Here is an 18,429-nt window from a genome sequence, read left to right as displayed (position 1 = left end):
ACCGGCTCAAAGGTTCCTCCGCCGTCCAATCATCGCATTCGCATGTCCATTCAGTTCAAAGATGGTTAACTCTTGTGATGATTTACCCACGCGTGACCGCTCGCATATTTATTAAGTGTTTCGAGAAAAAAGCCTGGAAATTTTCATATGAACAGGGAGTTTAACCTTGTTGTGACACAACGTGTAATTTTCGTTCCTAAAAACAACCGTGGGGTTTTACTGGTGTTCACGGTAAGCCTTTAATAATGTTAATTCAAACCATTAGGCCTACAGTAGGTTGTGTCCCGTGACAGGTTAGTTTTCGATGTATCCCCGTATTCTACAGTGAAATATGGTTTTCCTATATAGTTTTATATGATTTGTTGGTTTTCCATGTCGTTGTGGGCGTGAATAAAACGGGGTTCTATTAAAATTTCTACGTGTTCGAATGGTCCTAACTCTAGAAGCTCATTTTCGACAGAAACAAATGTCAAAATCATTCAGAACACTGTAATACACCGAAAAACTAGTTTTGCCATCCAATTTTGTTATGGAGTGAAACTAAAATTTTACCATAATTCTGTTGGTGTGGTAGCTAAAACTACCTACGGCTTACGAGGCCTAACAGGAAAAATGAGAAACCTAATGAGACCTTTTACAGAAACTTTAGGAACAAACTTAGGCTAATTTTCTTGGGAACACTGAACTGGCCAGGACTTTACCGTAGTTTCACTCTCTTGTACTTGAAGAGCACCAGGTAACTTTTTCCTAATCCAGTTACAGTACTCTATAATTTTTTTTCTTACTCATGCTCTAGCTTACGTTGCAAATAGGCCTATGTATTTTTTTTTATTTGATTTATTTTGCATCGTTTGCTTTCGCTGAATGTCTTACTCAAAATGTTTTAACCTGAGCAAGTGTTCAGATGTTAACTTTAGGGTAACAAAAATCGTCATAACTTTTTACACTCGACGAAGTTATCCCAAAAAATGCTCTTTGCTTAGTAATTTTTGACTTTTATTTTGTGCGGTTATATTCTCCAATTACAGCCAACTATGTTTTCCTAAGTTATTAAAACTGATACGTTCGGAGAAGTAAAGAACGAAATTAATAGCTTAAAGCGTTGTCAAAATGCCTGGTCTTTCTAAAAAAAAATTGCAATACCAGATTAATCAAAATTCCTGATATAAAACACGGCTAATAAGGTAAGCTAACCAGCCAGCAATTTCTGTGATGATACAAAATCAAAAGAGAGAACACCCTCAGTATGGAGGCAGGGCGTTATATATATATATATATATATATATATATATATATATATATATATATATATATATATATATATATATATATATATATATATATATATATATATATATATATATATATATATATATATATATATATATATATATATACACGTTCACTAGATATTTATGTATTAATTGCCACAAACATTTTAACTTCATTCTGTATGAACTAATTTATCGGGCCATTTATGAAAGAGGCTAGCACCTGGGGTGGATGACGGCAAGTTTACATGTCAAGATTATTATCAACATACTATCGATATTATACTCAAATAATAGTGTTCTCGTAATATCATATTAGGATCTTAACGAAATAGTCATATACGTCTAACACAGACGCAGAAACAGACGTCGTCTGGAACAGCGTCAGTTCTTTATTACAAGCCGCAATTGATCAAACTTCCAGCAGTGAAATGTTGTCAGCAGAACGTGATGGAAGGAGCCAGACGCGAAAGAATGGCAAAAGTTTGTATCTCAACTTTCGACGCGTGTGACAACAATACTGCACTGGTCAACAAGGTTGATATGGACCTTGCTGGCCAGCATAGAGAGGCCCAACTTCCAGACGACTCGAGAATAGTTTCCAAAAGTACCTCATAGCTACACGCTATTGCGAAGCTCCTAGCTGTTAACAACCTTGACGAGGAAGCTGAAAGTTCTGCTATGATGATTGGACGACTCAAGGTCATGCGGACGTAACTTTAATCAAATTATTTGTCTGTAAAACACACACACACACACACACACACACACACACACACACACACACATATATACATATATATATAGGCACCATGGCTGAGTGGTAGAGTATTGCCTCACTTTGCAAGGTTCGTGGATTACCTCCCACCCACTCTACCGCTCACCAGTTCTCTTGAGCATGGGCGAACTGGTTTAGGACTAGCAACCTCAAACCCCCAAGCACTTCCTGAAAAACCAGAAGGCTTCACCCCCCTCAAGGGGCAAAAGGTTTGTGTTGAGTAACCGTGAATGGGTAGTAGTAGTGTCAGCAGGGACAGGGGTATGGGTCTAGCAACCTCATCTCTTGAGCTTTTCTCAGATCTGAAAGCCTTTACCCTTTTTGCTCCAGTCTTTAAGGGGTGGGGGGTGGGAGTGCAAGTTGAATATATTGCCGCGACCCTACCTTGGATAAGACACAATCAGGCAAAGTGGGCATCGTGGCTGATTGGTTCAGCTCTTGGTCACGTTTGAGCCCACAGTTATCCAATTCACCTAGCTGCTGGGGGTTGATGAAAAGGACCTGAGACTGGCTAGCAAACTTATTTCTCAAAATTTGCTGAGAAATGAACCATAAATGCTGTGCTATGTATATAGCCGCGGCCGGGGGTAGATTGAAAGATTGTTGGTGTAGATTGAAAGATTGTTGTGGCACTGGATTTATGGGGATTCTTTACAGCGAATTTGGAGAAAATACAACTCAAACAATTCTTCATAACAGCTGCCTGTTCAGGAACGTCGACTCTGCCGGGACTCCACACCTTCCGGTTACCGTTGACATCTGCTGTTACTAAGTGGGTTGACTGGGTAGCAAGGATTAGTTGACTTTCTCTGCTTCGAAGTTCCTTGAGTGACTGTTGCCTTCCGTCCTTCTTGTTTTATAGAATTCAGAATCTTCAGGTAGGGTGTACTTTTCTTCAGGGCATATGATTGGGTATCGTTTCAATTTAACCAATGATCATAAAGTGGTCGTTGTTATTCTTCGTCATTATTCACTATTCATTTTAGAGAATGTGGCTTTATATACTATGTACTTTAGACCATAACCGTGATGCAAGTTCCATATCATCATCCGAGTTTGTGATCATGTACCTAACTCGAGTAAATTAAGAGCATCACATTTATCAAAAGCTTTTAACCCTTGTTCATATTACGTCAACCAGGTACTTCGCATAACGCATTGATTAGTAATTGGCGTAGGCCTAGATCGTGTTTATATCTGTCAGGGAATCTGTTATGAGAGGTCAAAAGACGAAACGGTTAAACAACGAAAGGGTAAATGTTTACTTTTCCCTATGTGTATCCTGAAGTACTACATAGGCATGACATCACCCAAGTACATTGCATAAACCATTACACCAGTACATTCTCTCTCTCTCTCTCTCTCTCTCTCTCTCTCTCTCTCTCTCTCTCTCTCTCTCTCTATAATCTGTTAAAAGTTAAGTATACCTTAGTTTAACCAGACCACTGAGCTGATTAACAGCTCTCCTAGGGCTGGCCCGAAGGATTAGACTTATTTTACGTGGCTAAGAACCAATTGGTTACCTAGCAACTGGACCTACAGCTTATTGTGGAATCCGAACCACTCTAATCTGTATATATATACATATATATATATGTATATATATACATATATATATATATATATATATATATATATATATATATATATATATGTAAAAGCCATGAAATTCGACATAAAAATACGTTTCTGCGAACGAACTGAGAAAAGAACTTGCACCAAGAGAATTATGATATCGACCTCCGTCGATTTCTGTAAACTGAGAGGCTATTAATTAATAGCTCCTAAGAAGAGGCTGGCGATATTACCTTTTGAGGAAATAACTTCTTAATGGTACCCTCTACCTGCATGCTAGAAGCCCTCTAAAGGTGCCCAGGGTAAATTGACTTGGCCAGATCAAACGCCCACATGTCAATGACGCTTTATGTAAGCAGCCTGCCGTTGTACAAGCGACCCGCGCAAAGTTGGTAGCGCTGTTGAATTGCTCTCGAATACCTGTAATCACTTTCACGATGAACTTTTTTCTTAATCTGGAATACAGCTAACTCCCCCTCTCTCTCTCTCTCTCTCTCTCTCTCTCTCTCTCTCTCTCTCTCTCTCTCAGGTTTTCATCTGATAACCATCTTTATTCTTTAAACATTTTGTGCTTAAAGAACATAATTGTATCATAGAATATCGACTTGCGAATGAATGTGCATCTATGCACCTCATGTCTTGGAAATAAGTGGGAGTATGAATTAAAGTGATGTTTATTTGGTAGGCCAGAGGAGTTTTCCTTTGCGAAGGAAAGTGCGTACACATACAGTAAGTTAAATACCTATTTCCCTTGTTAAATAAGATAGCTTCAGGTGAAAAAAGGGTCTTATCAGATTTAATCCAATGAATGTAGAGTCAGGGACGAAGTCTCCTGAAAATGAATGAGGAAGAAGAAAAATCCGCTCAATTTTATAATGCTTCATATGAATACATAACGCGTCAACTCCACCTACGGTGTTTCAGTCGCCGCTATTTTTGGCACCTTAATCTGTCGTTGCCATGAAGTGTGTTAGATATTGTTCGTATTATTGGGATAGCTGTTAAAAATGGACATTGTTTTCAAAAGAATTAAATCTTTTTATAGACAATCTGATGCTGTTGTTCAACTGGTTTTCATGGGTAACATAAACCACGGATTGTTTTGCTTATGAGTTTTGGCTGCTGGAACTAAAGAGAAAAAGGATTATTTTATTAATACGAAATATCCAGTAATCTTTTCGTCTTGCTGAAAAAAAAGATTCTGATTGAAGAGTAACTTCCAGTCTTGAAGTTTAAATAATTATCTACTAGATGGAATACTGATAAGAATAAAAAGCACAGCAGCCTATTGAGAATCCATTCGTCCAAATGTGCATAGGCCTATCGTTTTAGGTAGATTTCGTGCTTCAGGGTTAATCCATACTGAGGTCTCTAATGAACTGATCACCTTTTTGAAGATCTTAAATAGTGAACCCTTCATATCACTGGAGTTTATTGACCCCCCTCAGCAGAGATAGAAAAAAAACAAACAAACCTATGTATGCTGATGTAAAAGTTTTGGTTAAAGGCTAACTCTAGTGTTAGGTTTAAGGAAGAGTGAAGACCACCAGTTTATGGCTGTACCCTAAACAATGATATTTATTTTCTCAGTTTTCTAGCCGAAAACGTATATTTACAGAGTTTGTCTTCATTTCAGAATTTGAAAGTGTTTTGAATTTGCAAAAGGTATTTTTCAGTGAGAAATTACCCCAGGATGGTAAAGCTATTAAGTCTTGCCTGGACTCTAAAAAAAAAAAAAAACTATAGGTCTAAAGAATGAAAATTACCAACTTAAAAGTCTAAAATGCAGTATGTTTTTTAAGAAAATTCTTGAAGAGTTTGCGATATAGGCCCATGTAAGATAACTCGTATGGTAGTTACCCTCCATGGGCAAATCATAAGCGAAACAAACAATGGTTATGTGCTCCAATGAAAACAATCGAATAACATAACAGCAGATTAGCAGTGAAAAGATTTAATATCCTTAACTTCAGTACGGTTATTTTTAGAAAGAGTATCACAATAATGACCAATATACAACATTTCTCCCCGAGTAGAAATTAATAAATCTTAGCTACATAAGGATATTAATACACTTACGAGAAAAGGCTTATTTTGATACATGGATTCCAGCAATTATCAAGGTCCCTCTTTGTACAAGTGTTTCAGGCACTTCGTCAAAATCTGGGGATTCCTGTCTATCTCATAGGACCTGTCCACACGATCATTCATGCCTGACACACATGTAACATCAATCATGTTTTTTCATCTTAACAGATCAGCAATGAACGTCATCATGTCAACTCTAAAAAGATACGGCTGACCCAACCACTAGGAAAGTCAGGCGGTGATGTATTCAGTAGCCTGATCTCAACCAGCCTGTAACGAAAGAGTGACGTTCTGTGTCATTACTCCTCTCAATATTGACCATGTTGTTGTGGAGTGTCATTGCGAGAAGTTCAAATAAGAAACTAAGGAAAATTGATATAAAATGTTGGTCTAATACCTTATTTATTGAAAATAAAGCTACAGTGGAATTTTCAGTGTCGGTATTGCAAAATAGAGCAGGCTTGCGAAGCTTAGCAAGAATACCTACTTGAGGCAACCATCAACTATTTAAGCGTCCTGGATGTTGATGCCTTCCATCAACATAATGCTCGTAGATCCAATCAGGCATGCTTCCAGAGACGCTGTTTGCTGCCTACGAAATCCGGTTTACTGCCTACGAAATCCTGAGGGATGCGTATTTTAAGGTAAGATAGGGTAATACAGTTTGAATAGTAGCTTAGATGGTTATTTTCATGTCTGAGAAATGGAATGCTGAAAGTATAGACGTATAGTAGATAGTTATTAGGTAAGTGTTGTTTCTTACAACAGTAATGCTGACAATTGCAATAGTAATGATATTACTACCAAGAATACAAATGATAATGATAGACTGACGATGACACAAATATATGATTGAAAGCTTAATAAGTTTAGTGAGATGCTGAATAAGAGTAGTGTTGCCAAATGTTATTTAATACTTTGTAATTAAATCAGTTTTTTTTTTATTAATTATGTATGGTGTCCATTTTTCGTAGTATATATATAATATGATCTCAGTGATCACCTTCCTAATATATGATGTTATATCATATGATCTCAGTGATCACTTCCTAATATGTTATGTCATGGCTAAGAAGCAAGAGGGGTAGGCCTATGGTGTGAGCACTGTCCGATAAAAATTTTGTCTGGGTCTCGTTCATATCAAAAGCTGGTTTTTATAAAAATAATAAGTACATGCCGTAGAATAATAATAGCAAATGTACAGATTGCCGTTTATTAAGTTTGCCAGGGCAATGGCTGAGGTTTTGTGAGTGAGCGGGTTGCATGATGGTTGACCATTTCCCATCATGCACTTTTCCAAGTAGAATGCGACTGGAGAAAACTTCATCGCGTAGGCAGTGAGTCGGATTTCTTATTGTCATTTACATCTCTGACGAGCACTTTGGTAAGAGATAATGATTTAGCTTCGATCTTTTAAGATGATGCGTGCAAAATCAGTGAGGTCTAAATCTTTGCTCAAGATTCAAAATTTACTGCTTTATTCCATATCTTTTTCAATCGACTTTCATGAATAGGCATTTTTTTCGTGAAGTCTATTTTTCGTTTATGTGTATATACACAGTATACACACATATATATATATATATATATATATATATATATATATATATATATATATATATATATATATATATATATATATATATATATATATATATATATATATATATATATATATATATATATATATATATATATTGTATATGTTAGAGAGAGAGAGAGAGAGAGAGAGAGAGAGAGAGAGAGAGAGAGAGAGAGAGCGAGCGAGCGAGCGAGCACGTAGACATGTGGGTTTCCTAACAGTTCCTCTATAACTTCGCCCTACCAATCACACTGCTCCCAATTTCCACTCTGAGGCTGAAAGGATCACTTGCTTCAGGCTTCCATACGGGGAATTGTCCAGCATCAACTTCTCCTTCGGATATAGTCGCTTTTTTGTGTCAAAGACCATTGGAGAATGTATCGATAAGCCTTGCGACATCAAAAGGCTGCGGAAGCCAGTGATATTTCCCCTCCTCTTTCTTCGACAGTCCTCGCGAAACCTGTTAGTTTTGTGACGTCATTCAGTACAGTAAAGTGACAGGAAAATAAGTGAACAACTTTCATGAAAGTATTATTAATCTCATTAATTCATGTTCAAAGTAAGGCAGCAGTGGCTCTATACTATATATATTTTGTATACTTGCAAATTTCCCGTGAATTGTAAGTCATGCACTGTAGTTTCAACCCTAAAACTCGTGGGAATGGTTAAATAAAAGCCTTTCGTTTTATGCCTTGTATTAGAAACAAATGCAAGCTAGATTTTTCTTGATTCAAACTGCGTGTAATATGAATATTAAAGTGGAAGTTATCATACATATGGCAACAAACTGAATAACACTTACAATTAGGTCATATAACCTTTATTTTCACCAAAATTATAAGTTCTGTCATATAACGCTTCCACAGAATAGTAAAATAACTCATTTTCTTAATGTTAAAGCTATTGGCTGTATAAGCTATTTTGGCGAGAGAAGGCGAATGTAACGAACGAGAACTGCAATTGAACTATCGTGACGTCATTCACTAATATCGTGTTATCAAACAGTAGGAGTCACGTGATTGGTTGGTGATCGTGATGTCATGTCATTAACGGTATTGCTTGATTTGATTAGGATGATGTGATTGGTTAATGTGAAAATGTCATGTCATACGAGTATCTTCATGCGCGATTAGCGATCTTTTGGGCTGCTCTAGGAGCAAGAGCTTGTGCCAGCACATGGCTGCCTTAGTCTAACAACAACAACATTAGCGATCAATGTGGGTGGGGTGAGGGAATGTAAAGGGGAAGAGGGGTTTGGGATGGGATGGGGTAGAGTACGGTGCAGTGTAAGGGGATGGGTATTTACAGAATGGAAGTCTTTTCTTTTACAGAACTTCAAAAGAAAACTTACCCCGCTTTCGAGTTCCAGGAACTGCGCTGAAAAATAGTGTTATGAAGTAGGCACAAAGAGTTCCGTTTTGTGACGAGAGTTTTTAGTGTTGTAATATTTTATCACAGTGAAGAACTTGGCATTAAATTTTACTTCCCTCGCGCTAATATTGGATATCAGAAAAGAACGGAAAATGACAGAGTAATTATACTGTAATTTGCTCTGTCGGGACCATCCGTCGTTCAAGCAGCAGGCGGCAGTTGATGCACCTCGTAATTACCCAGAAAACCGCTGGGTACTCGTCAAAAAAAAAAAAAAAAAAAAACGCTAAAAATATTTGGTTTAAAAATAGGCCGTGGTTTTCTGTATACAGATATTGCAAAAGCTGGGAAGTGTTATAGTCAGCTGCAACTTTTCATCAGCAAGACCATGGCGACGAAGTTCAAGTCAGTTCCAAAACAACAAATGGTGTTATTGACATGCTAGTCAAGTGGCATGCTAGTACGCATGCTGTGAGCTCACGATAGCCAATTCTTTGCTGTCCTTCTTTGACTCGCAGCTAACGTGGTAGTTTCGTAGTTGAGTCGACTGGTGGTAGCAGGCCGGGAATCTAACAAGTGACAGTATTCTAAACAGTTTATCATCATATCATAACCCGAATTAAAAAAAAAAAAAAAGAAAACGCTTCAACAGGAAAAAAGGGACGTCGCTTTTTAAAAGTAGGTTATGGTCTTTTGAATCCGGTTCATTAACCAAGATTTCCTGTTGAGGAGTGACTGAATTTGCCAAAACTTTTTACCAGCTGTTAGCCTAAAAATTAAGGAAATGCATTAAGCAGAAAGAGAGCCTGACACATAATATGACACTAGGTTCAGAGGTTTAATATGGCCAGATATGTCTAATTAGCGGAACATTAATGTAACCTAACTTCACTGCCAGTAAAAAGACTCAGCATCAAAATCCTTAAAAATCTTGGTGTATTTAGAAGAATTATTATTACCAACAGTCAAATAAAATTCAATAGGTAAAATAACATTACGAAGGCTGAGACTACGGTAAATTGAATTTAACCTTTGCGGGCTAATGGCACAAATTAGTATGTTCACTTTGTAACATTTCCAAAGTATTGGCACGTTTAATTACTCATTCAAACATCGTGTCTACTCTCTGTTGTATTTACTGTAGATGTAATAAGGAAAAAAAAATTCTTTTTAGTACGTAGAAGGTATGAATTAACTAAGAAAAGCTCCAGTTTCTAATATACAAAGAAAATTCATATACAAAATTAGAGCATAGGATATAGTTATTAATCTGTCGGTATTATTTTCCTATTGTATCTTCTCTTTGCATTCTTCTATTTCCATATTGCCATTGTTTTCATTATTAGTAGTGAGTGATTTTACTGAATTTGCTGATGTCTGTAGTCTTTATGATGCTAGTGCAAACAAGCAATTGAACATCTGACTCGTACTGCAAAATGACCATTGTGCAACGCTTGTTACTTTGATAGTAAACCCATATAAATATTTCAGCGCTGTAAAATCCCATAAACTTCTGTCCATGTTTCATTTACTAGCTAAACGATGACCAACAGATAGGAATGGCTTGAAATAACGATTGGTTCTAACGCTTGTTACTCGCAATGCGTATCCCTATTATTATTATTTTTTTTTGTTTGTTTGTTTCAGATAATAACAAACGATGACCAACAGATAAGCATTGTAGTATTAAATGACTGTTGTAATAGTTTGTAACGTTTGACTGTAGGTCCATATAAAGTTTCAACCCGTAGGGGTGGGGGTTAGTGCCGCCAGTGCACCTCACTTGGTGCACTGTAGGCATCACTTAAGGGTCGTTGCAGCGTCCCTTCGGCCCCTAGCTGCAACCTCTCTCATTTCTTTCACTGTACCTCCGTTCATATTCTGTTTCTTCCATCTGACTTTCCCTCCTATCAATTTCGCTTTCAGCGCTGAATGACATGAGAGGTCCCAGGCTTGGCGTTTAGCCTAAATTCTGTATTTCATTCTGCTCCATCCTATAAAGTTTCTGTGTTGCAATTAACTTCCGAATAGTGATCAGGTTGTAAGAATGTTGGTTCTGTTCCGAACAGAGCCCAGCTAAATCATCTCAGAACATATTAAAGCGTTCAAAAGGCAAATACCATTGTGGATAATTGGAAGCAATCACATCGAACTCGGATATTCTGATGATATAGTAGGTCTGGTCCTAGAAATTTGTCTCCCAACCAATCAAGAACATCTTTAAAACCTACTCTCTGGACAAGTTAATTCTAATAATATAAAGATATCATAAATTCAAATTAGATCGCAGAATAGACTCGTCGTCATTATTGTTAGTGAACTGAGAGGAAAAATAGATAACGTCAGTTTGATTAGGTGAAAAAATTCTTAGTAATACCGTAATTTTGAATTTATATGAAAGGTATCGGACAAATATGATCCTTGGGCAAAATTTTCTGTGTTTAATAATATAATAAGACCAGAAAGAGAGAAAAAGAGAACTACAAACTGAATGACTGATTGATTGAATGCCATTATTTGAAGTAATAGTAAGTATGATCATTCATACAAAACTACCTAATAATAGTTCATGATGTATTTATATCAACAATTATGATCGATAAAAACTCCCAAACACATCTGCATTGATATACAAATGAATACATACGAGTACCCCAAATTTTACATAAAAATACATGCATACAAATGCTGATATATAAATACTCCCGTTAGATCACAGTTGTTTCATAAAAAGGTAAGAACTAGAAAAATTCTAAATATATGTATTTGCTTCGTATGAGAAAACCATCTTCTATGAAGTTTAAATGCGTATTTTATTCAAAACGGTATTATCCCCAAATACTCTAGAAAGAATATAGTTACCGTCCTGATACTAGCACCAAGGGGAACCAATTTCTTAAAAATCAGAAATTTTTCATTTAACCAACAAGTGCCTTTCAGTCAAAGGGGCGAAACAGCCGGTGCTAAAGAGGCGTTGATTGCCGTTTATAAAAGCATTTCTTATATTCGACCAATAAAATGTGGTTTCCCCACCCATTTGGTAATTCTCAGAATTTCCTTGTTGCTGCCAAGTAGACTCATGTGATTACTAATAAATATCTTTCGTTCTTCCTTTACCATTAATGAAGTTCTTTTAGTATTGTACTTGGCAATTTCACCATCCCATTTATTTCTAGAAATACCGTGGTGTGCTAGCACCAATCAGAAATTAACTGCCTGAGCTTTGCATCCAAACAGAACAACTGTACCAAAGCGTCTATGTCTATGAGAAGGGGATGCTCGAGAATAAAATTGTGTAAGGGGTTTAAAAAACTCATTAAATTACTATGAAAAATTTATTTTCCTTTTTGTTTTGAAAGGTCTTATCAAAGATTGCAGAGATCAGTCGCCAGCATTCCATACCTCGGAAAAAGGTTCAAATCTAATGGCGTTTATCAGATTTGGAGGCATCGCAATATATACTGTAGATCAGTGTTTATCGTACCGCTGAAGATTGTTCTAAAGTATAAGGAACGATTGCACCTAGATGCAGTCGCTGTGGTAAAGTTGAACTGAAACTAAAAGAGCACCGGAAAGAATTATAGCAGTCATTTCAATGGTTTTTACTAGGTTGTAATGCAAAATTGTTTAAAGTTTTTGTCTCGTGTATTTGAGGTGAGTTTTGTTCATGAAATAGTTGTTTTGCCTACTGTTGTTGTGTTGTCACTTCAGAAGCTTAGTCTTCGAAACTGGTCAAGTTATTCAGGATGGAGGGTTCAGTATAAATAATGAAGATAAGTAAAGGATAATTAAGGATAACAGAAATATTGGCAATACAATCACATTGATTGTGGCGTTAACAATTAGTCATGAAAATAACTGATGGATGTCAGAATAATAGATTTCCTTCACTTTTACTCGGATTTGAAATGCAGAGCATTCCCTAGAGCACTTCAGAAAATAAATCAGGATAATCACAGTGATAGACAGTAGAGGCATGTAAGATTCCATTCCTTTGATTGGAGAGTAGTAGGGCAGTGTGGGTAAAGCGATGACTTGATTAGACAGAAGGCAGGACTTGACAACTCTGTTCCAATAACTAGGCTTTCAGGAAGTTTAGGTGCTGTAAGCTTGAGGTAACAGGGCTCGTAGCAATGATCTACTCATGGGAAGTCAAGAAGTCACAGCTACCTTCAGGACATTGCCTAGAGGCCGCCACTAACGTTCAGGTATTCCTGTCCCGCTACAGGCAAACCTGTGCAGGCATACCTTCACCACTAACGATACAGATTTTTTTTTACTCGGTTTCTCTGTAACAGTCATGGCGTCAACTGACGATGCTGTGATGGTAATTGGCGTCAGAATCAATCTCGTTTAGTTTTTTGACTAATTTGAAATATGCAGCTTCTTTTATTTAGTCTATTATGATGGTCTTTGAATTTTGATTGCCAAAGACAAGGCTCGATCTTATAAATTTCAAATAAATATTCAAATGATGCTACCACTTGCAGCCATCATTAAACACAATTATTTTTACTGTGGAAAAAATGGTAAAATTATAAACATAAATTAGTCTTACATCTTTATCAGTTATAAAAAAATAAAGACTTCTAAATATGATTAAACTCAACCCTTTATGTTTATGACTGATTCGTACTCTCTCTCCTGGTACGGTTACAGAACATAAAAAAAAAAAAAAAAGGTGGTTTCCCTATACACAAACTTTCAGGCGCCCTACACAAGTCGTTTCGACGCAGATATGCCGACTAAAATTAGCTATTTGCTCAGGTCGTCTGCGCAGTCAGAAAAAAAACTGTGCAGGCTGGTCACATTAACGTTCAGGTGTGCCTATGCAGGCAGACCCGCACAGGTTGACCTGAGCATTAGTGGCGGCCTTAATTTCACAAAAGTTACTAGGAGGAAGTAATGTGGGCCACATAATACACTACATGGACGATCATCTACGGTCAGGTCATCGTCTAAGTACCACAAAAAACACAACCTTAAGAGAATATATGCCCTGTAGGGGTTAGTGCCGTCAGTGCACCTCACGCCTGGTGCACTGTAGGCATTACTTAAGGTTCTTTGCAGCGTCCCTTCGACCCCTAGCTGCAACCGCTTTCATTTCTTGTACTTCTACCTCCATTCCATCTTACTTTCCACCCTCTTCTGACAATTGTTTCGTAGTGTAATTGCGCGGTTTTCCTCCTGTTACACCTTTGTAACCTTTCATTCTCAGTTTTCCTTTCAGCGCTGAATGACCTCATAGGTCCCAGCTCTTGGCCTTTGGCCTAAATGGTATAGTCTATTTTATTCTTTTCTTGAGGGAGCATATGTTTTCAGGGAATTGCCTTGGTACCACAGACGGCATCAAGTGGAGGGAATCTACCCCCGTGGCATTGTCTAATTTACCACACACAGCATTTAGTAGAGGGATATCCATTTCTCCCATAAGGTTTTGTCGAAATACCACAGAAGGCATTGGGTGTGGGTGAAAGGAATATTTAAAGTTTGCAACACAGATAACATTAAGTTGAGGTAATATCGACCTTCAGCGCACTACTATCCATTTCAGGGACCGCGAGTCATCATTTTTCTCAAATATCTTTCAGACTAATTATTTGATCGAAATGGTACTTTGACACTGTGTACAAGACACCGCCCACTAATTTTTGGTAATATAGTGCATTGTCAAATGGTTTTAGTTGAGGCGTTTACATGGTGTTGCCAAGCATCGCCAACTATGTATTCGAACGTCCTTTATCCCCATCCCGTCCTTCCCTCCCTCCCCTTCCCCTCCTCATCCCTCTTTCCTTGCCTCCCTATCTCCGGCCCCCTTTCCTGTTTTATGGGGGATAGCGGACGTTCGATTGCGTAGATTAGTCCTGCTGACTCATGTGACTTTGCCTTTAAAAGTCAAGAGTAAACGCCTTAACTAACACATTTGACAATGCGCTATGTTATCAAAAAATTGGCGGAAGGTGTCTTGTACACCCTGTCAAAGTACCATTTCAATCAGATAATTAGTTTGAAAGATATTTGAGAAAAATGATGACACGCGGCCCCTGAAATGCATAGTAAGTACTATTTAAAGCGCTAGTGGGAGGCATATCTACCTTCAGCGCGTTGCCTAAATACTGTAGATAGCACGAAGTGGTAGGAATATCTACTTTCAGGACACAGTTTAAAGTATCACAGCCGGAACTAAGTGGAAGAAATATCGACCTTCAGGGCATTGCAAAAAGTACTAGGTGAAGTAAATAGGTAGAAATAAAACGGGAGTATAAAGTTCTGACAGTGGAGCAGAAGAAAAGGAAGGTATCTCGCAAGTACACGACCTTAGTATACGTGAAAAGAAACCACTTACCATGTTGTGTAATGAAATGTCTAGTGTGGAGAAATTAAGCATATCGACGAGATGACAAAGGCATGCTCTGAAGCTAAAGAGGAAATGATATCAGTTAAAAATCAGAGAACATGAGAATTCTAGAAGTTGGAAGACAACTCCCAAATAGAATTATGAAGGGCCTAACGATGGGTCTACTGAACCTGGACTTATGGCACTGCTGCTACTTCTGCTGCTGCGGTGGTGTTGTTTGTCTGTAAGCCACATGTCAGTTGTTTGAGCAGTGTTTCATGAGATGCTGTTGCAAACTTCAATCTTGTGGGAATTGACAACCGTAAGAGTTCACACTTAGATGCGAAAGAACCAATTTCACGATCATCACTCTCATTGCTCACAATCTCTACAGCCATTCCAGCCACTTTTGCTGACGGAACTGCTGCAAATGATACCACCACAGAACTTCCGCAGCTGAGAATAGTGAAACTCTTCTCGGCTTCTTTCTCTTGTGCACACATGCCGTGCTGTTGGCTGTCATTCATGCTCCTGCCAATGCCTGGGGATTAGAATCTGCTTGTCTTTTGTTCTCTTTTTTTTTTCTTTTTCTTTTTTCGGCTCTCTTGACTCCCTGCTGACTTTGCAGACATTTCATCTCATTAGCTTCCACCTTTCTGCACGCTTTTGCTCTCTGCAATAACATTTCATATCCGTAAATACGTTAATAAATTTCAATGATATATATATGTGTGTGTGTCTGTATATATATATATATATATATATATATATGTATATATATATATATATATATATATATATATATATATATATATATATATATATATATATATATATATATATATATGTGTGTATATATATAGATTTGTGTATAATTGTGAGTATGGCTATGCAGTATATACATTAAGAAAACTGCGCATTTATACTATATATGCAGAGATGAACGTAAGACGTAGTCTATTACTTAGAGAGAGAGAGAGAGAGAGAGAGAGAGAGAGAGAGAGAGAGAGAGAGTTCGCGAGCTCCCAAGTGAGCGTTGGAGTGCTCCTTTTGCTCCCTTGACCGACCCAGTCGAGCAATGTACATGTTTTTATTTGTTACGCAAAAGGCGCTTTACCACAAACATTAGAAAAATATCACATTAAAAATACCAAAACCAAATGATCCCTTTTCGTGTGTCCTATCTCCCTCTGTCGATGAGAGTGAGTCTGCCGCACTCTCTCTCACTCTCTCTCTCTCTCTCTCTCTCTCTCTCTCTCACGCATCGATCAATAGGATGACGCATCAAGCGTTTTCATACCATTCTCCGCGAGAGAGAGAGAGAGAGAGAGAGAGAGAGAGAGAGAGAGAGAGAGAAAGGTTACTGTTTGCTCACGTTTTCATCTTATCTCGGATCTGTTTTTTTTTTTTTATTTTTGTTAGTTGATCCTTGGATACTCAAAAGCCAGTGCGGATTCAGAAATGGGTTGAGTATTATTGGCGAACCTTTTCTGAGAATATATTATTTGGACGGCTAATTCTTCTGCATCTCATTTTCATTTTCGTAATCGAAGCGAACGCGAATATTAGGTCCGGGAATATTATTAATAAACTTATTAAGGCTATATTCTGACGGCTTATTTACTTTTCATCTATTATAAATTTTATGCCCAAAGGCAAGGGCGGAGTTAGAGTTTGGAATAATATGATAAATTAACTCTGAGAATATAGAGTCTAGCCTTCCGCTGCCAAAATTTTCATAATTTATGCAAAGTCAGAAAATTAGTAATATTATGAATAAACTCATTTTAAGAATATATTCTGAGGACTTAAATTTCTCAATGTCTAAATTGATTTTTTTATTCCAAAGCCATTGCGAAATAAGGGCAAGCAAAAAAAAAAAAAAGAAAGACGAATATCAGAAATGAACTCCCAAGAGTGTATTCTTTGATGGTTAATTTTTCTTAGCCTTATTTATGTTTTAAACTTAAACCGTGAAGATTTTGTCAGTGTACACAAAGTCTTGCCTATTCTTCGAATGGATGAAGACTGACAGCTACGTTTATACCCTGCAATGGTAATAAATATAAATAAATAATATAATATATATATATATATATATATATATATATATATATATATATATATATATATATATATATATATATATATATATATATATATATATATATATATTCACATCTGGCGGGGAAGATGCACTTATCAATCATAATTACAGTTCAGGATTCCTGTTTCCAAGGCATTGTGAATTCGATATTAAGTGAAAGTTATCGTCTAATTTTTGTGAATATAAGAATTTCACTTGCGTATAGTGACCAAACTTCCCACACACATTATATATGCACACACACACACTTATATATATGTATTATATATATATATGTATATATATATATATATATATATATATATTATATATATATATATATATATATATATATATATATATATATATATATATACTGTATATAGATGTTAAGACTTCATTACTATATATATATATATATATATATATATATATATATATATATATATATATATATATATATATATATATATATATATATATATATATATGTAGTCTACTGTAGATATTTGATATCTACAGTAGGTCCCGTAACTGTGAGACATTCTTACCCGGAAGTCTTGCACTCTAACTTTTCCAGATTGTCATGCGCTTGTACTGACTGATGTAGTTTCCAGGGTAAAACTTCCAATATTATTGCCTTGACATTAATCCCAAGGTTTTCGGTTGGTCTTCTGTGCATTGAAAAAGACTTCGTGTAGCATCGAAAAAATAATGACAGCAAAAGATTTCGGTTAGGAAGCGTTACACTTAGCCAATGTTAGTGTAAGTTTGCCACAAAATTCAGAGTTATGGACATATCTCTATCTTTACAACCCGACTGAAAAAGAACGGTATGCAGGCCAAGTTCTGTCAGTTATTAGCGACCATGACATACATTTCGAAATATTCTGGCTTTAGGTTATTGGCTCTTCAGTAACCAACCCTAAACCTGAGTTGCTCTTGAACTTGTTTTGTCTGCCTATTGCTGTGGGAGAATTTATTTTTAAATTAGAACCAGTTCAGTATTAGTAATGAGAGCAGGCCCTCTAATTCAGAGCAGGCCTACCAATGAACAATCGATCAAACCCAGTTCCTGTACTGGGCATTGAAGTCACCACAGACGCTTTGGTGCCGTATGGTCAAGGAATTTGACTGCACTTGCTTTTTGTAATAGAAAATCGAATATAGCCATCACTGTTTATGGTAATGGCAGATTTCCTCGGGCATAATTTATTTGAGTTCAGAAGTCAGTAAGTTTCAAGGTGGTTGCAAAATTCTAAATCTTGGAATGAGCAAGCCTGTGCAAGACTTAGTAGTAGAGGTCAGAGACTTCGGTAAAGGAGACAAGGAGCTGATACT

At 36.8% G+C, this 18,429-nt stretch overlaps 1 protein-coding gene across 1 annotated transcript in view; it reads left to right on the top strand.

Annotated features, from left to right (window-relative positions):
• Positions 1–18,429, top strand: part of Lgr1 (Leucine-rich repeat-containing G protein-coupled receptor 1) — a 291,303-nt gene continuing 272,874 nt past the window's right edge. Inside the window, exons 1-2 of the mRNA XM_067121367.1 lie at positions 1–231; positions 5,881–6,356. The gene's annotated coding sequence lies outside the window, so the exon portion shown is untranslated. The remainder of the gene's footprint in view (positions 232–5,880; positions 6,357–18,429) is intronic.

Source organism: Macrobrachium rosenbergii, chromosome 19 (assembly GCF_040412425.1).
Source record: "Macrobrachium rosenbergii isolate ZJJX-2024 chromosome 19, ASM4041242v1, whole genome shotgun sequence".
Lineage (NCBI taxonomy): Eukaryota > Metazoa > Arthropoda > Malacostraca > Decapoda > Palaemonidae > Macrobrachium > Macrobrachium rosenbergii.
Note: the sequence above shows the minus strand (reverse complement) of the source record. Positions and strands in the feature narration are given on the sequence as shown.